This window comes from Pongo pygmaeus, chromosome 6 (assembly GCF_028885625.2).
Source record: "Pongo pygmaeus isolate AG05252 chromosome 6, NHGRI_mPonPyg2-v2.0_pri, whole genome shotgun sequence".
Lineage (NCBI taxonomy): Eukaryota > Metazoa > Chordata > Mammalia > Primates > Hominidae > Pongo > Pongo pygmaeus.
The window spans coordinates 119,528,683-119,551,038 of record NC_072379.2 but is presented as its reverse complement, the minus strand read 5'-3'; the positions used below and the strand labels follow the sequence as shown (position 1 = coordinate 119,551,038).

The 22,356-nt window shown below is 36.9% G+C and overlaps 1 protein-coding gene and 1 non-coding gene across 2 annotated transcripts in view; both read right to left on the bottom strand.

Moving 5' to 3' along the window:
* The window catches only part of KCND2 (potassium voltage-gated channel subfamily D member 2), a 491,473-nt gene that overhangs the window by 70,244 nt on the left and 398,873 nt on the right, over positions 1-22,356 (bottom strand). The gene's annotated exons all lie outside the window — the stretch shown is intronic.
* Positions 19,896-20,002, bottom strand: LOC129041770 (U6 spliceosomal RNA). Its single transcript, XR_008503923.1, has one exon. It is a non-coding gene; the product is annotated as a U6 spliceosomal RNA (small nuclear RNA).

The following is a 22,356-nucleotide window of genomic DNA, read 5'->3' as shown; positions in this document are numbered from 1 at the left end:
ATTGAACTCAGCTCTGCACCAAGCGGACCTAATAGACATCTACAGAACTCTCCACCCCAAATCAACAGAATATACATTTTTTTCAGCACCACACCACACCTATTCCAAAATTGACCATATACTTGGAAGTAAAGCTCTCCTCAATAAATGTAAAAGAACAGAAATTGTAACAAACTGTCTCTCAGATCACAGTGCAATCAAGCTAGAACTCAGGATTAAGAATCTCACTCAAAACCGCTCAACTACGTGGAAACTGAACAACCTGCTCCTGAATGACTACTGGGTACATAACGAAATGAAGGCAGAAATAAAGATGTTCTTTGAAACCAACGAGAACCAAGACACAACATACCAGAATCTCTGGGATGCATTCAAAGCAGTGTGTAGAGGGAAATTTATAGCACTAAATGCCCACAAGAGAAAGCAGGAAAGATCCAAAATTGACACCCTAACATCACAATTAAAAGAACTAGAAAAGCAAGAGCGAACACATTCAAAAGCTAGCAGAAGGCAAGAAATAACTAAAATCAGAGCAGAACTGAAGGAAATAGAGACACAAAAAACCCTTCAAAAAATTAATGAATCCAGGAGCTGGTTTTTTGAAAGGATCAACAAAATTGATAGACTGCTAGCAAGATTAATAAAGAAAAAAAGAGAGAAGAATCAAATAGATGCAATAAAAAATGATAAAGGGGATATCACCACCGATCCCACAGAAATACAAACTACCATCAGAGAATATTACAAACACCTCTATGCAAATAAACTAGAATATCTAGAAGAAATGGATAAATTCCTCAACACATACACCCTCCCAAGACTAAACCAGGAAGAAGTTGAATCTCTGAATAGACCAATAACAGGAGCTGAAATTGTGGCAATAATCAACAGCTTACCAACCAAAAAAAGTCCAGGACCAGATGGGTTCACAGCCGAATTCTACCAGAGGTACAAGGAGGAGCTGGTACCATTCCTTCTGAAACTATTCCAATCAATAGAAAAAGAGGGAATCCTCCCTAACTCGTTTTATGAGGCCAGCATCATCCTGATACCAAAGCCTGGCAGAGACACAACAAAAAAAGAGAATTTTAGACCAATATCCTTGATGAACATTGATGCAAAAATCCTCAATAAGATACTGGCAAACAGAATCCAGCAGCACATCAAAAAGCTTATCCACCATGATCAAGTGGGTTTCATCCCTGGGATGCAAGGCTGGTTCAATATACGCAAATCAATAAATGTAATCCAGCATATAAACAGAACCAAAGACAAAAACCACATGATTATCTCACTAGATGCAGAAAAGGCCTTTGACAAAATTCAACAACCCTTCATGCTAAAAACTCTCAATAAATTAGGAATTGATGGGACGTATCTCAAAATAATGAGAGCTATTTATGACAAACCCACAGCCAATATTGTACTGAATGGGCAAAAACTGGAAGCATTCCCTTTGAAAACTGGCACAAGACAGGGATGCCCTCTCTCGCCACTTCTATTCAACATAGTGTTGGAAGTTCTGGCCAGGGCAATTAGGCAGGAGAAGGAAATCAAGTGTATTCAATTAGGAAAAGAGGAAGTCAAATTGTCCTTGTTTGCAGATGACATGATAGTATATCTAGAAAACCCCATTGTCTCAGCCCAAAATCTCCTTAAGCTGATAAGCAACTTCAGCAAAGTCTCAGGATACAAAATCAATGTGCAAAAATCACAAGCATTCTTATACATCAATAACAGACAATCAGAGAGCCAAATCATGAGTGAACTCCCATTCACAATTGCTTCAAAGAGAATAAAATACCTAGGAATCCAACTTACAAGGGATGTGAAAGACCTCTTCAAGGAGAACTACAAACCACTGCTCAAGGAAATAAAAGAGGATACAAACAAATGGAAGAACATTCCATGCTCATGGGTAGGAAGAATAAATATCATGAAAATGGCCATCCTTCCCAAGGTAATTTACAGATTCAATGCCATCCCCATCAAGCTACCAATGACTAGAACTTCTACACACTTCTCTCCAGCTGGCAAAATGGGTTTGAGAGACAGGCACTAGCAAATACTCTGTAAGTGTTTCAACTCCCCAATACTGATACAGAGGAATGAGAAGCCTGTGGCTTAGCTGAAGGATACTCTGGGGAATTCGTTAATGGAGAATATTCCCTAAATTAAAACTTGTTTAGTCTCTTGCCCTCATTTCATTTGCCTCTTCAGTAGGCAGTATGACCTCTCTTTAGAAGGAGAAAAAAATGGGACTGCAAAAGGAACTGGGCTTATGCATATTCTGTGCTACAAAGAAGCACATTATTGCAATGTTCAAGCATGCTATCTAAGTAGTTTCAGAGAAAGGGATAGTGAAGATTTATGTCTAAATTATCATATAAATCATAATTACTAAACCAGATTATTGATCCAAAAATAAAATAAAGGACAACCTGCATTTTACATTTTATGACTAGTGGTTTGTTATGTGTATTTCAAGTAAATATTAGGTTTAAATTATGTAAATGGTGACTTTATAAACATAGTCTTTTTATAAACAAAAGGAAAGCAATCTATGAAATCAGATTATTGAGATGGAACCATTTTACTTTAAAGATAAAATTAAATATCTATTTCAATCTATGTATTTAAGGCATCAACATTTAAAAAAATCAAATTTGTATTGCAGCATAATTTACTGTGATTCAAAATTGATAACACAAAAAGAAAACAATGCCACTATTTCCTCTTATTCTGTATTGTGCTTGTGGAATATTTTTATTTTGTGTCCTATGTTGCATTTTTCTTGTCCAGAAACTAAAAATGCAATGTGATATTGGAAGTGAATATCCGAATTCGGCCCACTACTGTGCATTTTTCTGCTCACACTCCTGTTTCTCATAAGACCCTGTACTATAGTGACACTCTGTGTGTATTATAGTCATGATAAGGCTCTCTAAAGAACTGAAGAACAGTGATGCAGAGGGGGCACCAATTGGAAGAGAGAATTGAGTATGTGGAGTCTGCTTTTGAATCCATCAGAGTTATCTCATCTGCAAAAATCTTATTTTCATTTTCAGGGTCTGGTTACTGGCATCCATGAGGTAAGGCTTCCCTTCCTCTTGCTCAGTTTTATAAAAGGAGATCATTTTTGATACTCTTAACACTTGGAAATATAGACAAAAGTACATCTTTAGAGCAGTACAGTTACTTCTATTTTGGTAATCATAACCAGGCTTAAGTCTTGTTCTTTTAACATTTTTTTTTCTTAGAGGATTATGCCATGAGATCAAGATGGAAGAATCTTGAAACAAAAACTGAGGATGATAGACAAGGTAAGTGTTTTCCCTCTGCTCCATCAGACAAGACTGTGCTGAACAAGTGATCAACACTAACAAATCCGTGGCAGCTTAATTTGCTGTTCAGAAGCTTCAAGGAGATCAGGACAACAAATTACCTGTGCGATGTCAGGTCTCCAGGGCCTGGGAAGGTCCTCTCTATAGAGCAGAGTGGCAAAGGTCAGACCGTGGGTGAAGTTGGCCCTCGTAGTGTTTCTGTATCACTTGAAAACTAAGAAGGATTCTTACATTTTTAAATGGCTGATATAGGAAAATGGCATGAAATCCAAATTTCAGCATCGATAAATAAAATTTTATTGAAACTCAGCCATGTTTGCTTGCATCTTTTCTGATTGCTTGCATCTTTTCTGATTGCTTGCTTGTTACAACAGCAGAGCTGAGTGGTTTTGACAGAGACAGTGTGGTTTACAAAAGTGAAAATATTTACTATATGGTACTTAACAGAAAAAGTATGTAGACCCTTAGTATAGAGCATAATTTACATAATCCTTTGCTAAAGTGGACACTTCAGTTATTTGCAATTTTTTACATTAAATACAAACTAGGAATGAGTATATCTGTACATAGTGTGGCTTTAATTTTGCAGCTTTACCTGTTAAGGAAGCCACATTCACCCATGTGTGTGACTGAATCTGAGACTCAAGAATGTGTCCACCAGGTTGCAGTGGGGATTTAGCCTCACAGTCCAAACTAGACACTGAATGCTTTCCATACTGCATATTTACCTGTCTACCCTTATTACGCAATCAAGAGTACAATTAAATTGCTGAACTTCAATAACAAAAGGGATACTTTTGAAAGAAGGGTCTGTTTTACAATGTAAATCTCAATCCCTATTTCATTAACTGTAAAGATTATAATGATATGTTTATGTAACATTATTATGTAAACACTTTTAGTTTATTAGTTTGATTAGTATGATGGTTTATCATTTTAAAAATATGTATTTTGAATTGACAAATAAAAATTGCATATATTTATTATGTACAACATGATGGGGTTTTTTTTATGTTGTTTTTCTTTTTAGATATGGGGTCCCACTATGTTCCCCAGGCTGGTCTCAGACTCCTGGGCTCATGCAACCCACCCAACTCAGCCTCCCAAAGTGCTGGGATTACAGGCATGAGCCCCAGTGCTTGCCCCCAACGTGATGTTTTGAAATATGTAAGCACTGTAGACTGGTTAAATCAAGCTAATCAGCACATGCATTTCATTAGATACTTATCATTTAATTTTTAAAATTGTGTTAATAACATTTAACATGAGATTTATCCTTTTAACAAAATTTTTAGTGTACAATACAGTACTGTTGCCTATGTTATACAGCAGATCTCTAGAATTTATTAGTCTATCATAACTGAAAGTTTATACCTGCTGAAGATCAACTTCCTATTTCTTCCTCCCCTTAACCCCCAGCAACCACTGGATACTAATACAGTCAAACTTATAGAAGCAGAGGGTAGCACAGTGGTTGCCAAGGCTTAGGGGGAGAAGAGGAACATGGAATCATGTAGTATTTGTCCTTCTGTGTCTGGCTTATTTCACTTAATATAATGTCTTCAAGGTTCATCCATGTTGTTGCATATGGTAGTGTTATAGTAGGTAGTCAAGCAGACATAAGCAGGGTAGGAGATGACCCCTCAACACACAAACACACACATACTAGAAATGTCAAGTGACCATCAGGTGATTGTCAGGTGGTTGTTATGCTATCTCTCTAAAATAATAATTGTTCACAAATGGTGCCAAGGAAAGGCAGTCTTCCAATAGATAGAAACAAATGAAACTAGTGATCAGCAGTTTCCTGATAAGATCTCAGGAGCTGGGTAATGGACTCAAGCATGTGTACTAAGAGGCAAAATGGCAGAGTTTAACTGGTATATGACCTTTTTCTAGGAACACTCAACTGTTAAGGGAAGAATGCCTCAGGTGAGCATGGATACAACTCCAGTAAACACCCTGTGCTTGTAGCCCTTCCCAGGTGCTGGCAGGCCACTGTGCATGCAGAATGCTTGCATCTGAGACCCCAAGTCAAAGGTCAAACCACACACTCGAATCTCTCAGGTCCCCCACTTTGCTCTCTTCCACGTGTACTTTATTTCCTCTTGTTCTTGCTCTAATACTTTTTAATAAACTTTCACTCCTGCTCTAAAACTTGCCTCCAACTCTCTGTCTTATGCCTCTCCATTTCTTCTGAGGAGGCAAGAACTGAGGTTGCTGCAGAACTGTATGGATTTGCTGCTGCTAACAGTAGGATTTCCATCTTTTTCAAGGTTAAATAATATTCCATTTTATGTTTGTGGGGGTGGAAAATGGTGCAGCAACTATGGAAAACATTATGGAGGTTTCCAAAAATTTGAAACTAGAACTCCACTATGATACAGCAATCCTACTTCTGGGCATATGTATCTAAGAGTATTAAAATCAGGATCTCTAAGAGATATCTGCACTCCCATGTTCATTTCAGCATTATTCACAATAGCCAAGATATGGAAAAAATCTAAATATCCATTTACCATTTAATCTAAATTTAGAATCCGGGTTCTTATGTGGGGTGCCAGAAACACAAACATATTCCATTTAAATATCCTTAGGTATATCCCTTAAGTATTAATGCCTTTCTTTGCCAGAGAGAAACTTTTATGACTGCATTCTGTTTAGCGTAGGCATGTGTTTGGGGAGTGGGGAGGAGGGTAATATCTTCAGTCACTTGAATATACTCTGTGAGATCTAGGAATTGTGCTTCTCTTTCCTCTAAGGGACATAGATAAAGGCAGGAACAGATTTCACAGGACAACTTCTGCCCACCAGGGTTCAGGAAGAAAGAGCTTCTCTTGGCATCAGAATAGCATTGCTTTTTACTTATTCATATTAGGAGAAAGTTCTAAAATAATTTGTCTTTGTCAGAATGTTCCTCATTTTTAGAGAACTTTTCTTTCTTCATTTTTAGAGAGCTTTCTCCCTTATGTAAAACAAAATATATCTTATCAGGATTCAAGTAAGGCTGTGGAGTAGAAATTTAACTGCTTTTGTGATAGCAAATATGTAGTTGACACTGCCATTCTGAAGAAAGCCAGATTCCACAGTGACAAATAGCTCATAGAGCAGGTACTGACTACACCTAACTTTGAATTTTCCTGTCTTCAGCTGTGAAATCGTTTATCTTAGAGTACCAAATTTTGCCACTGACACTGCAGCATCCGCTATCAACATATCAACCTCCTAGTTAGTGCCACAGTGCTCCGCTTCCATTGTCGGATGGCAGTGCTCCACTTCTATTGTCGGATGGATATCCCTATACATGTAATCTGATAAGAGGGAAGTGTTTGTGAGAACCTGGACAGACTCATGCGCTGGTATATATGTTAGCCCTCAAAATTCTAATGACCCTGAAGAATCTTCAGAGACTATATGATCTCAGTGCTTAGGTAACTGTCCAGTTAATAACAACCAAATCTGGAAGGGTGATAGTTCTTGTCGTAGAAAGACAGATTCTTATCTCTCTCTTAGTCTTGTTTTAGGCATGTACAGAGTTTCCAACTTTATCAGCACTCATCTATGTTGCTACTTCTGAGCCTTGCTGTAAACCAGCAGTCCCGAAACTTTTTGGCACCAAGGACCAGTTTCGTGGAAGACAATTTTTCCACAGACCAAGAATGGGATAATAGTTTGGTAATGATTCAAATGCATTAAATTTATTGTGCATTTTATTTATATTGGTATTGCACTGTAATATATAATGAAATAATTATACAACTCACCATACTGTAGAACCAGTGGGAGCCCTGAGCTTGTTTTTCTGAAACTAGATGGTCCTATCTGGAAGTGATGTGAGACAGTGACAGATTAGCAGACATTAGATTCTCATAAGGAATGTGCAATCTGTATCCCTCACATGCACAGTTCACAATAGGTTTTGTGCTCCTATGAGATTCTAAAACCGCTGCTGACCTGACGGAAGGCAAAGCTCAGGTGGTATTGCGAGTGATGGGGAGTGGCTGTAAATACTGATGAAGCTTCTCTGGCTTGCCCTCTGCTCACCTCCTGCTGTGCAGCTTTGTTCCTAATAGGCCTTGGACCCACGGGTAATCGAGGAGCCCTGCCGTAAACCGTTTCTAAGCATTAAGCTCTACCTCAAGGTCTAACAGAGACTACTCTAGGTAGACACTTAAGGTCTACCCAGAGTCTATGTGTTGCCAAAAGTCGCTTGTATTGCAAAATCATCACGAGTAATTGAGGAGCCCTGCTGTAAACTGTTTCTAAGCATTAAGCTCTACCTCAAGGTCTACCAAATACTACTCAAAGTAACTACCTAGAGACGCTTAAGGTCTACCCAGAGTCTATGTGTTGCCAAAAGTTGCTTGTATTGCAAAATCCTCTAACTTCTTAAAATGAAAACTGGTGGAAATAGATTGAAAAATATAAAGCAATTTGCTACAGTTATCACCAAGAAAGAAATTTACATATCTTGTTATAATATTCCAGAAGTACATGTTGTACTTTTTTCTTCTGATTAATTTTGTCTTCATTGAAAATAACTTCTAATTACATGTACTAGATTAAGTCATGAGGCCTAAGGCACTGAAATACAATGTGCTAACTTTAACTTCATAAAATGTATTTTAGCAAACGTGAACTTGCTGTTTCTGAAGGCCCCAGGAATAAGGCCACACTAGCTTGTACACAGAGCTTAATCTCATGTGCAGAATTAGGCTCTGTGATGACAGAGGCTTTCCTTGTAATCAGCAGTATCCCTTTTGCTTTCAGGTGATGACGAAGTACTCCATTTTCTTATTACAACTATTGTACTAAATAAAGGCTCTATTTGGAGATGGTCCCTATTAACCCAATGGCTCAAGTAAGAAGCCAGAGAATCATTAAAAAGAAAAGAAAAGAGAAAGAACAAGGCTGTTTCCTGCAAGCAGCAATGGAACCATCTCTGTTTACTGTGCCTTTCCTACCATTACTTCCCTTGAATTTAAGCTCTTAAGCGGCATTATTCACAATAGCAAAGACTTGGAACCAACCCAAATGTCCAACAATGATAGACTGGATTAAGAAAATGTGGCACATATACACCATGGAATACTATGCAGCCATAAAAAATGATGAGTTCATGTCCTTTGTAGGGACATGGATGAAATTGGAAATCATCATTCTCAGTAAACCATCGCAAGAACAAAAAACCAAACACTGCATATTCTCACTCATAGGTGGGAATTGAACAATGAGAACACATGGACACAGGAAGGGGAACATCACACTCTGGGGACTGTTGTGGGGTGGGGGGAGCGGGGAGGGATAGCATTGGGAGATATACCTAATGCTAGATGATGAGTTAGTGGGTGCAGCGCACCAGCATGGCACATGCATACATATGTAACTAACCTGCACATTGCGCACATGTACCCTAAAATCTAAAGTATAATAATAATTAAAAAAATATATATATATATTGATTATTGTCAGAGTTGGTTGATGGATTTATTGTAGCTCATTATTCTATTGTTGCTTCTGTACATTTTGAAGTTTTCCATAATAAAATGTTTTTAAGACATTAAAAAAAAATAAAAATAAAAATAAAAAAAAAAGACTTCAAGTCCATGGATCTCTGAAATGCTATTTCCACTTCTCATTTGTCTTAAAGAAAAAAAATAAAAGAGTTTGCATTTTTGATCATCTAGACTTTATAGGTGATTCTAATCCTTTATTTTTCTATTTTTTTGGATTATAACTTACTTTTGTTGTAACTATGCTATTCTGATCTGGTCATTGATTATACTGGTATCCTCAAATTTTCAGGCCTCTAAGTCACACTTTCTCTCTAGGCACAGTATGTCCTAATCATGTTTAGATATTAGAATTGTACATGCATGAAATGCCAGTTATGGTATTACTTAAATACATTAAATGTTCCTTTTGCTAAGAATATTAAAAAACAGAACTTTTCACATTGGTTTTGAGTGTCTATTTCTTGCACAGACTATAGAAGTGCTACCAGCATCTTTCAAATTAGTGCTTCTATTGTGGTTTCTTTTTGCAGAAGATAAAGCTCTTCTGAGTTCTACTGACATCTTTCAACACTACACGACAGGGTCTCTAGGATACTCATCATTACTATTGTATCCTCCTGCTGACTTGTTTAATAAACGCCAACTAGTAAGATCATAGTAGACTGGACTACCTCCTCCATCTCCATTTGTAATGACACCATTAGAAAAAGCAAATTAAAAAACCATAGGATTTCTTCATTTATTCATCAAAAATGCACAGGATGACAGGCATGATGTTTGGTGCTTGATATGAAACTTTGCTCAGAAAAAAAGTATTCAACCAGTGTTTCACGAGATAAATCAATATATTGTCTAAGCCAGTCATGCCAATCCCATCTGTCTTTGGCAATGATTTGTTTAGGAATGGACAAGTAAAGATGTTTTAGACAACAGCATAGTTGGGGAGTCTTCTAGAAGTCCCTGACACTTGGGAAGGCTGACCTTTATTCTTTGCAAGTTGTTCTATGAACATGTGATGCTTGTGGCTGCTGTAGTCATTTTAACACCCTGAGTAGGAATATCACCAACCAACCAAATAATGGCAGAGCAGAAATGTGGAACAAGCATTCTTAAGCTGCTGAATCAACCATGAAACTGCCTAACTTCAGAGTTCTTGTTAAGAGAGATAACAAACAACTGTTTCTTAAAATACTTTTAACTGGCTATTGTGTTACATATAGCTAAAGCGTTTTAACGAATGTGTAATAGAAACATGTTTCCCATTCAGATAATCTTGACATTGCTTCATTTCTGAAGTATTTTTTCAGCTTTCACTGTATAATGTTGCAGTACAGAAAGACTGCAGTGTCTTTCAATAATCATTAAATGGCTGATTAGTAGGACCAGTTTATATACTATTCTTGGAGAACACTGGTAATTTTTGGCTGATTCAATGGAGTTTTTGCACTTTTTGAACATGTATTTGTGTCTTATAGAAAGAATAGCACAGTTAAGGAATCTTAACACATTTTACATTCTTTTTCAATTACTAGTCCTGGCTTTTAATGTACACTGTATTCTATCAATTAGGAAATGTGACCATTACTGAAAATGTACCTGGATGACTACTTATTTTTATGTAAAATATCTCAATAATATAATTTATTGTGTATTAATACCCCTATGTTTATTAATAATATCTTTAATTCTCCCATACACCCCTGAGAGAAATAACTTATGTAATGAAAACAAGCTGCACTTAGAGAAAACATAAAAATCTTGTGAAATTGTATTTATGTTCCTTAACTTGTAAAAAAGAAAATCAGGGAAGTTTACTATTGCGTTGATCAAATGAATAAGTTCAAGTTATGATAACTTATGTTCTCTCAGTATTCGAGAGCATGTTTTTGAAAATGAGACAATCAACTACAATTAAAGCAAATTCATATTAATTACATTTTATAGGATTTTATCATTTGCTTTTAAACAGTATCTTTCCCATTGCACTATTATCTACTTAAACTACGCCTTTTTGGGAGTTTCATTTAATTATCTTTAAGTTAGTATTAGCTGCTTAGTTAGCCTAATTATGTTATTAGGAAATGAAAAAAGGCCATTTTATATGGACATTCGATAAAGGACATTTCTTTGTATGGTATTAAAAATAATACTCAATTTCTGATATAAAACCAGCATTCACATATTTCAACTGTTTTTTTCATAGTATTCTGCTGATAAGCAGGATTCTTGATATTCAACAAGAAAATGTGAATAGTTATGATTAAAAGATGAAGAGAAATTAGAAAGCCTAAAACTCACTTATATACATAAAAATTTAGTAGAAGGAAGTTTATTAACTTTCTATTGAAACCGCAATACATTCTTCTTCATTTTGTGGTTGGTGAATATATATATATATATATATATATATATATATATATATATATACACACACACACACACATATATATATATATATATAGAGAGAGAGAGAGAGAGAGAGAACTTATTTGTTACTGATGCATTTTAAGTATTTCTATCAGAAATGTCACCAGATGTTGGCAAAGGTAAACAATTGTGGTTACAGAGCACATGTGTTTAGTTGGAATGTGATTATCCTGCTGCTTCCCATCACCTTCCCCATTCCTCCATCAAAATCATCCTTGCTATCAATAATAGAATCTGTAAGCATTGCAGCTGGAAGGGATTTTAGAATCCATTTATGCCATCCCTATATCCCCCATACTCCTAGCTAGTGAAGAGGAAGTTGAGACACTGAAACATCTGTTATTTAGTAGCAGCAGAGGTCCTGGAATCCTGACCTCAGTCCAGCACTCTGAAATGAATATTCCCGGGCAATGTCAACTCTTCAGGGACTACGCATCCCAGCCAAATGCTAGCTTGAAATAAGTCTCCTTTGGGGAGTTGCTTGTTTATATGGCTTCAGATACACTACATGTGAATAAATTGTTCAAATGATGAAAACAGTTCTTGGATGTGAATTACAGGAATTCTCCTTAAAGAATGATATTATTGATAGTTCAATACCTAAACCAACATGTAAGTATTATGTTAGCACGTCACTCAGGATTTTTAAGAACATAAGGGACCTGCTCCTTCTCATTTAGTATTTGGGTATTAGCTAAATATATCTGGATGGCTTAAATCAACTTATCTAAAACAAAAATTATCACTATTCCCTATACTTTTATTTCTTAATTTCTTTGATCAACAAATATTGAAGTGCAACTTTGTGTCAGGCAGTGGTCTAAAATGAAGGGATTTTTATGGCAGTGGATCAAACAAATTCCCTTCTCCCAAAGAACTTATATACATTGCATTATGCTGAAAATAAGTTAATATTTACTATAATGAAAGGCAGCAATAAGAATTTTGCAAATGAAGCAGAGTGAGTGGTTAAAGAGATGGTAGGCCAGAGGAACAATATGCATCAGGTGGCTGGAGAAGGCCTCGCTAACATGACATCTGATCAAAGGTCCCATTTATGTGGCATTAGCATATGTTATCCTGCTTTACAGTTTGATTTATTCATTTACTAATATTTGTTATGTGTTTTCTGTTGCAAGGAATGTTGCCTGGTTTTATTTATACGGCGATGAAACAGTTGCTGCCCTCATGGGGTTGACAGTCTGGTATCACGAATATCACATGTGCATGTAGGAATAACTAAAACAAGGCAGATAGTGATGAGTGCAGAAGAGAAATATTGACAAAGGGCCAGGGAGTGAGAAGGTGGACAGAAAATGAAGAGAATGCTTTCTGGAATTAATCTTGTCTTCCCAGCCAGATAGCAAAGAGGCAGGGATCATATATTTTTCTATTCCAACTTCTAGCACAATGCCCTCCCTGTTTGTACCTTGTTTGGGCTATAAAAATTTGTGGTAGATGATGACTGTTGTTTCTCATATCAGTTAATGAACACTCTCCTTTAAATTGTCTTGTAGGCGACAACAATTCTCATGCAAATTAATCATCTCTAAAATTAAATGCAGCTTTCCCTTTTAATTCTCTTATCTATGTCTACTCAAGCCTAAACTGTCTCTGACTTTTTCCTTTACCTTATTGTATCACTAACCACGCTATGAAAAGGTGACCCTTTGTGCCTCCCATCAATCTATGCAGGTATTAGGGGCACAGAGCAATGCGTGTTTAAATGAGCAAATGAATAAATTAAAGAACCCCTTTTTGGGTACTAAATTTAGCATTATTTAATTCAGTTATGAAATGGACTTTTCATGACTAAAGGGAACAGAGAAATGGAGAAAATTTTAGGTCAAAAAAGAAGCTTTTAAAAAGGATGTTTAACTTGGACTCCATGGTTATTTTTATTGAAGCAACAGAACCTCAACTTCCAGTGCTTGGTTAGGCAGCCATTTTTTTTAAGCAGGTAAGAAATAATAATTAAAAGAGCTAAAATAATTATGTGCATAAAATATGCTGTCTATGCATTTAAATACATGCAGGATTGTCTTCTTTTGTGATCCATTTCAAATCCCAATGTCTCATTTTAAAAGGAATCATGTCAGTTCCCTTTTCAGTCAAAAGATTAAACCATTTTAATTTTCTGAGGGAAGAAGCCCCCAAAGCCACATAGAATTTTTAAATTCTGCCCTAATATAAGCTGAATTCTCCAAAATGCCTGCCTCTGAGGTAAACAGAATCCATTAAAAAGTAGTTATTAAGCCCTGTGAACAGAAAATAATATTAGAAGCCTAAAAATGATAGCTTTGGGGCAACAAAACTCATTGGAAATAGCATATAGAAGCAGAAACAAAAAAGGAGAGAGATCCTTTAGTATAAAAAAAAGATTATGATGAAAAATATAACTAATTAGCATTTTCATTGTTTCTTTCAATAAAAATCTCAAGAAGCTTTATGGGACAAGTAGGGTGATAAAATAAAGCCTCAGGGTAGGCTACCAGATGGAATAATACATACACAATGAAAATATATCCAAATATGGAAACTTCACTGTTTATGTAAGCAATGTAACTGCCTCATCATGTTGTCTGTATATATTCTGTACCACATTTAGTATCTTCGAAGAGTTTAATGTTTAAGAGCAATATCAATATTTTAGAAAGTACTGTTACCTTACTATAACAGTAAAGTCAAGTACAATTGGGTCAAGCTTCAGAACTCTTTATGTTGTGAATGTAAACATATACACAACTCAAGCTGAAACTGGACTTTGTATTCACAATAAGACCCCATCGAGAGGGAATGCGTGTATGATGTGTATGGTGTGTGTGTGTATATATATATATATACACTCACACACCCACATTATATATAGCGTAAGTGCTATAGATACATGAACTGTAAATGTACACACATATGTATACGTGTGTGTATGTGTATATATGTGTGTGTGTAATGAACTGTAATGTGTATATATGTGTGTATGTGTATATATATGTGTGTATGTGTATATATATGTGTGTGTAATGAACTGTAAATGTATATTTACATTTATATACATACACATTTACATTTTGTATATTTATATGTGTATGTATGTATATGTAATATTTATATGTATATTTATGTGTATGTATGTAAATATACATTTACACTTACATACATACACATATGAATGTGTATATGTGTGTGTATGTATATATATGTATGTGTATATATGTGTGTGTGTAATGAACTGTAAATGTACACACATATGTATATGTGTGTGTATGTGTATATATATGTGTGTGTGTGCGTATATATATATATATATATATATAAATAAAAATAATCATATCCACGGTAGAAGAGCTCCGTGGATTAATAAACATAGTTTTACAGTACTGAGTCCTACATAATTGAATGCATACAGGAAATTGGGAATGCACCATGCTTATTTAGATGCTAGTATAAATGTAAGCGATGTTCTTGCTAAGGTCAGATCCCCTTAACCATCTCAGAGTTTATGTTCAAGAATCATTATGATGTTTAAATGTAACACAGTGAATGTATTCTGTTCTGATAAGGCTTATTATTTTCAGTAAATGGCTTGAAGGATCAGCCTTGGTCTCAATTCATAAAAGCCATCTATTCCACTGACAGTTCCACAAAAATGGCCCACAAATCAATGATTATGTTTTCAATAAAGGATATAGATGCAACATTGATTAAAGTATATGGACTACCGATTAGTTTCATGAACCCTAAAATAACAGTTGCTATACATGTTCTTACTGACCTAGAAATAAGCTTGAATCTCCTTTTAAAACATAAGCCTACATTAGGCACCTTAGGAATTAAATATCTCATTTATATTGCCATCTTCTCCTTCAAAAGCTAGTCTTTGAAGTAACAGCATTTTGAAAGCAAAAATGAAAGTATTAACACCACATGTAATCATCAGAGGTGATGTCTCAAAGACTGACAGATTTCATCTGATATATACTCTTGATGTCTCCAGAAGGAGGGGATCCTATGTTCTATCTTCTGGATATTCAGATTTCTATAATTTAAAGTAACAGTTAAATTAGCATTGAGTATTTTATATATATATTCGAATTCTTACCACCAATGGTCACAGAAACTCAACAGCAGATCCACCTCTATCCTCAACTATTTCACAAAGACTAGCTGGATATGGAACCTTTGGGACTCACAAATGGTCTGTTCATCACCTTATTTTATGACTCTTCTCTAGTTCTCATCATCAGTTTCTTGGTTTACTGGTTTACTCTTCCCTGGTACTGATTCATTCCAAGGTGACTGGATATCAAAGACCCCCTTATATGAGTCATGTAAATACTTTGCATTTCCATTTATTCACAGATATCTTTTTGTTAGCACTGTCTCTATTGCACTGTCTCTAAATTGTAGCAGGTCCTTTACTTGTGACTCTTGCCTTTATTCCATTCCAAAGGCTTTGTGCTAGTCACCCTCTGCTCTTAAGTCCTGACAGGCTGATCACTGATAGAGTTCCCAAGATTAAGAATAGCAGTTTTCAAGTTACTGTGATTATACACTTGCTTGATTTTTCGTGGGTATTACCCATTGGATTTAATGAATGTTTATTTAATCAGGACTCAAATTCACTAGTTATGATTTCATGATCTCAGGTTTCTGTCCTTCAACAACACAGCCAATTAGATAACTTCAGATAAGCCCTTTAAAAGAAAGCGCATGCTTAGTTCTTATGTAGATTGTGGCTACCCAGATGTTTTTTTTCTTTTTCCTGTCCAGCATCATCAAATGGTGTATTAGTTGGCAATTTGGTCATTATGTTTCGAAACAGGCCAGCGATGCAAGGGAAAGAAATGGTGTAAGAAAACAAGCCTGGTTACCATGGCAAATAGATGTACAGTATTTCTGAGGAGAAATGTAAATCATTGATCAGGATTTTTGTTCACTTCATAACTCATCTTTGATACCTTGAAATATATCTATCTTAATATGAATCAGATGACAATAATCAATAGAAATATGAAGTTTTGGCCAATATACAATAACTACATTCTAAAATGTATAAATATAGTTTTGAGCCAGAGAAAGAAAATACTAGACAGGTTTCCAAACTATATGGATAACTGAGAAATACTAACAGTCCATATAGTTTAAAGACAGCTAGGCACTGAATTTGGTGCAATAAATTCAGTGATGCAGAGCAGAGTATGGTGGGACTGAGTGATGTCTAAACTGCAACTAAACATGGTAAAATACATCCAAAATGGGTTTACAGTTAATGATTAAATATTCATTTAATTGCAAAAATAAAAGGGAAGCACTTAAAAAAAAGATTCCACCCTACCAAAAAGTTAAAGAAAATTATTTCAACATTGACAAGAGATAAGAAGCTGGCTAAAACAATTTAAACAACAGCCATTTGTTGAACATCTATAAATGTTAGGCTGTTCCTTGAGCTAAGAATAGGAAGAGAGGTTGGGCACGGTGGCTCACGCCTGTAATGTCAACACTTTGGGAGGGTGAGGTGGGCAGATCACGTGAGGTCAGGAGTTCAAGACCAGCCTGGCCAAGATGGCCAAACCCTGTCTGTATTAAAAATGCAAAAATTAGCTGGATGTAGTGGCGTGAGGGAGGCTGAGGCATGACAATCCCTTCAATTCAAGAGGCAGAGGTTGCAGTGAGCTGAGGTCACACCACTGTACTCCAGCCTGGGAGACAAGGCAAGACTCTGTCTCAAAACAAAACAAAACAAAAAAAAGAATAGAAAGACAAGTAGGAAGACACTATGCTCACTTATAAACTAGTCAAGGGGACAACAGTTTTATCACTCATTATAATACTATGATAAATGAGATAATTGAGGAATAACAAAGTTTTATGCAAGCATAATAACCTGAGAGGTCATCCTATTCCTGACATCTACAGTTCTAGCTGCATGCACACAGGCCTGAGATAGAAATAGGTAAGTATTATAGCAGACAGGAAGTCTTTCTGTAACTCATTCTTATACGTATTCCAGAGACTTGGGCATAAGCTTCATATAAACATGCATTCACCATTAAGAAACAGCAGAAACTTGGCAGGGTGTGGTGGCTCACACTGGTAATCCCAGCACTTCGGGAGGCCCAGGCAGGCAGATTTGAGGCCAGGAGTTTGAGACCAGCCTGGCCAACATGGCAAAAACCCATCTTTACCAAAAATAAAAAAAGAAAAAAGAAAAAAAATTAGCTGGGCATGGTGGTACATGCCTGTAATCCCAGCTACTCGAGAGGCTGAGTCACAAGAATCACTTGAACCCAGTGGGCAGAGATTACAGTGAGCTGAGATCACGCCACTGCACTCCAGCTCGGGGGACAGAGCAATACCTTGTCTCTAAAAACAAACAAACAAACAAAAAGCAGTAGAAACTCAATAAAGAATGATAAAGTTAAAAACCCAAGAAGTTAGCAAGCCGCAGTAGTATGAACAGAGTTGAACAATTTGTAGTGACTCTAAATTACTAGATAAGAATTACTAGATAAGAAAGTTGAGTAATTTGAGAGACTTGTAAGAAAAACAGGAAAAGAAACTCATATTTTCAACAAAAGCTGCAGGTAGGGAGAAAAAGTTTTTTTTTTTAACTTCTGTTGGAGGCTGGAATAAGATGAAATTTTAGTGAATAGTAATTATAAAACTTTAGTGAAAATCAAAATAATTGCTTTCTAAAGTGATGCACACTTAGGGCCTATTTATTTTGAATCAATTGTATTACAAAGGTATAATTTACTATTTTACTCTTTTGAGAAAAGAAGAACTCTTCCCCTCCAACACACACTCACCTGGTAGAATATAACTAATATAAAGAAATACAAAGTTTGAGGACCTCGGCCTTATGGGCACATGTGTTTGACCATGACATTAGATGTTTGTGAAACTGCAGAAGTAAGTAGATATGCCAATAAATTGCCTGTAGGATGCGGCTATATTTTAAAAATAAGAGTTGGGAAAATTTAATATCTGGAGGGATTAGGGTGTTTATCTGAAAATATTTATCTAAGAAAATTCTCAGACTCAGAATATAGCTGTGTCTACTAATGGCTTATCCCTCAGGAAATTCTATGTAGAATTTGACATGCCTAAACCTGCACTCATATATTCATTCATTCATTCATTTATTCTTCCGCCAATTTACATTTATTGAATTCATACCGGACCCTCAGGATACAAAGACACGGTTTTTCAAAGACTTTAAATCCAGTGCCTTAGACTCACAGGTAAAGAGTCTATTGCAATGCTAGTGTGATAGGGAACTAATATACACAAAGCTCTCATGGCTGTTACCGGAGCAGCGCCTAGATTAGGCTAGCCTGTGGCAGGTCATTTAAGTAAGACTCTCCACAAATGTTGTCTGTGTTTACTTTTGGAGAATAATGACAGTTAGGCAGGTGGCTGGGTGTAGTGGCTCATGCCTGTAATCCCAGCACTTAGGGAGGCCAAGGTGGGCAGATCACCTGAGGTGAGGAGTTCAAGACCAGCCTGGACAACATGGTGAAACCCCATCTCTACTAAAAATACAAAAATTAGCCCAGCATGGTGACGCATGTCTGCAGTCCCAGTTACTTGGGAGGCTGAGGTAGGAGAATCGCTTGAACCTGGGAGGCAGAGGTTGCAGCGAGCTGAGATCACATCACTGCACTCCAGCCTGGGTGACAGAGCGAGGCTCCTGTAGAAAAAAAAAAAAAAAAAAAAGAGGCAGATAATGAGGGGAAAGCTGGAAAAAGGCAGGAAGGAAAGATTATTCAACCTTCAAAAACTCCACGTGATTCAGGATGCCTGGACTATAGATTTGGAAAGGCAGATGATAGTGGATGCCATTACTAGGCCAAGGAGGGCATTTTATGCCATACTGAAGACTTAAGATTTATTTTGTAGGCTATGAAAAACCACTGAAAAAATTATAGCAAAGGAATGACATAATGAGATTTGCATTTTGGTAAGTTTATTCTGGCTGTAGTAAGATAGGAAACCAGCAAGGAGGTTGATACAACATTTAAGTGGGAAATAATGATATGGAGAAGGAGGATGGATTTTAGATTTGCAGCATGAACATGACTTGGTAAACAAGTAAAATTGGTGGATGAAAAAAACTGAATGTACCAGTGATAACTCCCAGGTTTCTGGTTTGGGAAACTGGTTAGCTGTAGTCCAACTATCAGTATAAGAATAAAAGAAGAGAGTCAGATTTTGAGGGAAGTAAAATGAATATAATTGTGAACAAGGATTTGGGAAGTTACAAAACATTCAGTTTGTGTTAACTAGAATGCTTCTGTATTGAGGGATCTGGAGCTCAAGAGAAGGATCTCATGTTAGTTTACTAGTGCTGCCATAACAAAATACCACGGACTGGATGGTTTAAACAATAGTAATTGATTTCTCACAACTCTGGAGACGACAAGTCCAAGATCAGGGTGTTGGCCAGTTTGGTTTCTTCAGAGGCTCTTTCCTTGGCTTGCAGATGGCTGCCTCCTCGCTGTGTTCTCACGTGGTCTTTCCTCTGTGCACACACACATCCCTGTTGTCTCTCCGTGTGTTCAGATTTCAAGAAGTTTCAAACTTCTCTCTCTTTCTTTCTCTGTCTTTTAATATGAGACACTTCACAGATATGCACGTCAACCTTGCACAGAGGCTGTGCTAATCTTTTATGTATCCTTCCTATATTAGTATATGTGCTGTCAAAGAGAGCACAAATTTCCTCTTTGTATAAGGACACCAGTCAAATGAGATGAGGCTCCTCCCTCATGGTCTCATTTTAACTTATTAATCACCTCTTTAAAATCCCTATCTCCAAATACAGTCATATTTTAAAATACTGGGGGCTAGGGTTTCAACATATGAATTTCTAGGGAGACACAAGTCAGCCTATCACAGATCTGATCTGCTGATAGATCTGGCTCATTGACTATAGTTGGTAATTTAAAAGCATAACAACAATGGATGGTACACCCAGGGAGACTGTGAAAACTAGGGGAATTTTTGGCTGAGAAGGAACCAATGAAATGTTATTGTGGGTGCAGAGAGAGGAGTTAACAGAGCTATCTACTTCAGAGGGGTCAGAGCAGTAGATTACTTAGGAGAAAACTGTGTTATAAAAGCCAACAAAGGCATTTCAGCAGGTAGGAGGGGTCAGTAGCTTTCATTACTCTGAAAATGTCACCAACATGTCTGACATATATCCATTGTACAGAACATCAAAGAGTATATTGACAATTGTAGTGAGAGTGGTTTTTGGAGTAGAATTTTAGAGTTTGAGTGAATGAATTGTAGGAAGTGAAAAATTTTCCTTTATATTGGAGTGAACTTTTCCTTTATGATTTTTTTTTTCTGTCAGGAAGAAAAGGAAGGAGTAACAGGACTCAAAGAAATATTTTCTAAATAAGCAGATGTCTACATTATTGTGAAAGAATCACTGAACAGAAGTAGGTTGAACATACGATAGAACTAGGAGATAATCCATTAATGAAGGTCCCTGAGGAACCAGAAGGAGACGAAAATAAAAGAACAGGTGAGGATAGGCTTTGAGGAAATAAAGACTGCTCTTTGAAGATAGGAAGACCATGAGAGGCTTAGATGCAGATAAATTTACAAAAAAAAAAAAAAAGGGTGGGGATAAGCTGAGGAAGTTTTAGCAAGCATATTTTGAGGAACGAGAATCAACTAAATCATGAGATCATTGCTGTGTGATTATTTCTTCTACCCACTTTCAGTGGAATTGAGTGAAGAAGGAACACGTAGAATGATGCAGGTTTAGGGTTCTAATTGAGGAAATAGATCAAGGGGCAGAAAAAACTGGCAAAACAGTGGTTGAAAGGGTGCAACATTGGATATGAGCTGTGTCTAGTTTTTAGTGGTGAATGGGTCACAGATGTGGACGTTAAAATGCTGTGGAATGATGATAAGATCTGGTATAGAGAGGAGTCTCCTACGTACGACAGTGGTGAGGAAAGGAGTGGAGATGATTGAATGGTGTGGTTGCCTAGGAAGTGAGTTGGTTGCTGTTGTACAGTGAGTTGGCTTATCTAATGTGACAAATATTTACTGAGTGGCTCCTGTATCCAGATCTCAGGTAGATCATCTATGGCAGGGGTCCCCAACTCCCAGGCTGTAGACCATCATCAGTCTGTGGCCTGTTAGCAACCAGGCTACATAGCAGGAGATGAGCAGCAGGCGTATGAGCATTACTGCCTGAGCTTCACCTCCTGTCAAATCAGATTATCCAATCAGCAGCAGCATTAGATTTTCACAGTATCACAAACCCAATTGTGAACTGTACATGCTAGGGATCTAGGTTGCATGCTCCTAATGAAAATCTAACTAGTGGAAAAACTGTCTTCCACGAAACTGGACCCTGGTGACAAAAAGGTTGGGGACCCCTGATCTATGGCATTTGTGGAGAATTTTATGGCTAGCACACTTGGTAAACAAATTCAAAAGAAAACGAATCTTACCTCATTAAAAATGAACATATTTACATGCACAAACATAAGTTGGAATGGGGAAATTTATGTAGTTGGAAAACAGCTATTAAATGTAAACAAACATAATTATAGTGTAGATTAAGGACTAGCAATCTTTTCAGAGGTAATAATAACACCAATGTTGTACATTCATCTCTTTTTTTTTTTTTTTTTTTTTTTTTTTTGAGATGGTGCCTTGCTCTGTCGCCCAGGCTGGAGTGCAGTGGCCTGATCTCAGCTCACTGCAAGCTCTGCCTCCCGAGTTCATGCCATTCTCCTGGCTCAGCCTCCCGAGTAGCTGGGACTACAGGCGCCTGCCACCACGCCTGGCGAATTTTTTGTATTTTTAGTAGAGACGGGGTTTCACTGTGTTAGCCAGGATGGTCTCCATCTCCTGACCTCGTGATCCGCCCGCCTCGGCCTCCCAAAGTGCTGGGATTACAGGCATGAGCCACCGCGCCCAGCCCTATTCATCCCTTTTCAAAAGTCAGACCCTAGGAAGCTGGAGGGAGGTGGGGCATGGTTTTACAGCGAATTTCTGATTTCACTCAGGGTGATAAATCAGACTCTTGGGGAAGCGGGTGG